The sequence below is a fragment of the Coregonus lavaretus genome (assembly GCF_964263955.1).
Source record: "Coregonus lavaretus genome assembly, chromosome: 33".
In the NCBI taxonomy this organism is placed as follows: Eukaryota; Metazoa; Chordata; class Actinopteri; order Salmoniformes; family Salmonidae; genus Coregonus; species Coregonus lavaretus.
The window spans coordinates 37,560,867-37,564,364 of NC_140020.1; the positions used below are offsets into that span (position 1 = coordinate 37,560,867).

A 3,498-nucleotide genomic window follows, 5' to 3' on the forward strand; every position below is an offset into this window, starting at 1 on the left:
GCCACACAAAAGCAGTTAGAAGGTAATGCGTTGTTCTACATAGAACATTGAGGGAAATCCCAGGGCATTGTTGTCACAAACTCCAAACTCAACACAGTTGTCACTGACTTGTTGGATATATTCGTTTCTCATTGAACAACTAATGTTTAGCACAAAGTAAATCACCTCACACACTGGAAATCTACAATGGATTCACAAAAGTCTACCTACTGAGAATGTGTAAATGTCCAAACTGTAAATAAAAGCAACCTTGGTCTTTCCAAGAGGCAGTTGAGAACTCTACCATCAAAAGAGATTTCTGGATAGCGTGGAAATCTTACACATATTCCTACCTCTGGAGATTGCATAATTGTCAGAATTTCATGTTCGAAATCTGTTGCATTGGCCGGGAATCGAACCCGGGCCTCTCGCAGCGGGAGCCGAGGATTCTTTAGCTAAAGTGCCCTAAAGCGTTTCCCATTCATTCCCTATGGTAGTGCTAAACCACTACGGATGCAATATATGTATGGCCACGTATGCCCTCCGAGGCGCTGTGGCAGGTTTTACGCAAGAGGTGGCGAAGATAATAGCCGAATTACAACGAACCACAACAAACACCCGGGAACAACTCATCTGAGCCTTATTTACTTTTTCTGATTCGTGAATTTCTTTTACATTTCAGCATTTGATCCGAGCATTTTACGTTTTGTTACATTAGCGGTTTTAGCTACGTCAGACACACAACAGCTTCTAATTCGTAAGGACTGCCAAAGGTAAGTCGTGTTTTTACATACAAAATATGAGTTCTTTATCATCGATTGTCTTTTTTTTTATTTGTCTTCGGATCTTTTAATAATGCAATAATAGTAAATACAGCGGATATTCAGAGTAATTTTGTTAGAACGTAATCTGAATGAAACGTGGACTTGTGGAAACTATACGTTTCTCATATATATTTGTAAGTATTATAGTATTATAGCGCGATCTAAATAAACAAGTATTCTATGTTTTCACGAATTATACAATGTGAATGCGTTCATAATAAGTCACTTAAATGATGTAGCTATTTCTGTATAGATATTACAGAATAGTCTGAAAGCTATAGTTCATAATAAAGTTAATTACAAGATTGTTAATTGTTAATTACTATTGCAAGTGTTGTCCAGTGTATATGTGGGGAGGGGTATTGGTTTGTCCAGATGAGGTTGTGTATATTTGGGGATTGGTTATAGATCTGTATAGTTGAAGGTTGTGTGTGTATATTATACATTGTACTGTATAATTAGTACATTAGCCTGAAAGGTATCATTAAAAATAATTAAATAATTAATTTTGTTTACTCTTTGCTTCATCATTTAGATTAACATGTCACACAGGCATTTCCAGAGATTGGTGGATCTCAAACAGCCGGGTGTGGTTTTGCCTGCAGTGTTTGACCCACTACTGATCACAGACTTGAACATGGCCTCTGTGAATGTGACGGGGAGCGCCAAATATCCAGCACTACAAGTCTCCAACAGTGGACACGGGAGAGAGGTTTGGACTCGAGTACGTTGAGCAAGGGTGCCGTGCTGTTCCTCTCGACTGGGAAAAGCACAGATCTCAGAAGAGGACAGACATGTCCGTATTCCTGACCCCTCTCCCTGTTGAGAAATGTCAACCCTCAGCAACACAGCTGCCGCCGACTGTCAGATTTCCTGATTCTGCAGCTCCTGCTACTGAGGCTTTAAAGAGAGAAAGCACTGAGGAGCCCCAGATGGACATAGGTAATTCAGAATAATACCACAAACATAGGCATATCTCTCTCACACTAACTCAGTCACACGCACCTAAATATGCTTGCAGACACATGCATTCTGCATAATTACTTTCACTGAAGAACTGTTCCTCTCTTTCAGATCTGCCCTGCACACCTCCACTGCCTATGACCGCCTCACCAAGAAGTGCACGCACGGGGCCTATCAAGACTGGTGGCCGGGTCTTTGTGTTGGACCACAATCGGTGGCCTGGCCCAATGAGGGTGGCTATTGATGGTCTGCTTGCCAGGCATCATGGACAGAAGGACATGCTGAAACTGGTGGACTTTGACTATGCTTCCATGGTGCAAAGTTCATGTGCAGACCCCAACAGCCTGCTTCACCCAACCACCAAACACCACATTGGAAGGTATATTAAACACCTGGCCAAATTAAAAAACACCAGTTCCTCCCTTAACACCAGTCCTGAAAAGCTCTTGGAGACCCAACAACTGTGGCAGCACTTAACCATGGGTAGTGACACAACCTGTGTCCCTGTAACAGCACTCCCACCTGCAGTTGTGAACCCACCCGCACTGCCCACACAAAATGCTCCTCTTACTGAAGCTGCCATAGAGAAAATTGTTTTGGGACTGATGGAAAAGCAGCAACAGTCAGAGCAACAACAGCAGCAAAAGAAAAAAATGACAAAAACCTGCCTTTCATGTGGCCAACCCAAGTCCCGTTACATGAATGATGGCTCCTCAATTCATTATTTTTATCAGAGTGGGCATGTTAGGTACTTCTACTGCTCCACAAAAGTATTTAAAACATGGAGCAGAGGGCCTCACAAACCCCAAAATGTCTTTTGAGGATTTCATGTCAACACCCTTCTTTCAACAAGAACTTGAATCCATAAAACAGAAAGTGGAACAACAGAAGGACAAACAAAAGAGGAAGTCAGCAGATGTGGTACCCTCTGGCCGTTTGTGCAGGTTCTGCCATTTGGAACTAAAACAGGGCCCTAATAGTCCTCACATTCACACAGGGTTCCCCGGAGTGGCAGGGAAATATATTTATTGTCCTGCCAAGCTGTTCTCCCTCTACCAGGCCAAGGGTATGGAGAAAGAAATGACCTGGAAGGAGTTCCAGGCATCTGCTTTTTATCATGATGAAAAGAAAAGATGGATGGATGAAAAGAGGAAATGTTGATTTACACACACACACACGCATCCACACACACACACACACAAACAAACAAAATGGCCATAATCTTTTAATAAAACAATTTTGAAGTTCAATACAATTCTCTTGCCTTTAATTCATGTTTACATATTGAACATACTGTACATGAAGTCAGACAGGGTTGCTTATAATTACATTGTGGCACAAGGTACATGAAAAATCAACTGACAGAAAAGTTTGGTTTGTGTAACCCTAAATCTAAGTTAAGATTGGCAAGGAGGTCAAAGGCTGGTCTGTGCATTCAAGTCGACTGCAGGGCTGAAGAAGGTTTTTACCAGGTCATCGGATGAAGTACTTTTGTTTCCTCAACAGGTAGGGCTGATAAGTAAGAATAATCCACTGCAATCTTTAACTGAAGAGGAAAATCTTATGGTAGAATATGTGCAGTACATAAATGTGTTAATTATTTTGAAAGGTGTTATCTTTAAATTAATTTCACATCAGCATAAATGAATGAAGTAATTTGGTCTTTAAAATAACACTTTCACAAAAGCAGAAAATCCCATTACAAAATACTATTATTTTAATACACTGGATA

The 3,498-nt window shown here is 40.9% G+C and overlaps 1 long non-coding RNA gene across 1 annotated transcript; it reads left to right on the top strand.

Annotated features, from left to right (window-relative positions):
* Positions 1 to 571: 571 nt before the first annotated feature.
* Positions 572 to 2,978, top strand: LOC311108122. Its single transcript, XR_014610486.1, has 3 exons — positions 572 to 752; positions 1,339 to 1,745; positions 1,878 to 2,978. It is a non-coding gene; the product is annotated as an uncharacterized lncRNA (long non-coding RNA).
* The last annotated feature ends 520 nt before the right edge of the window (positions 2,979 to 3,498 follow it).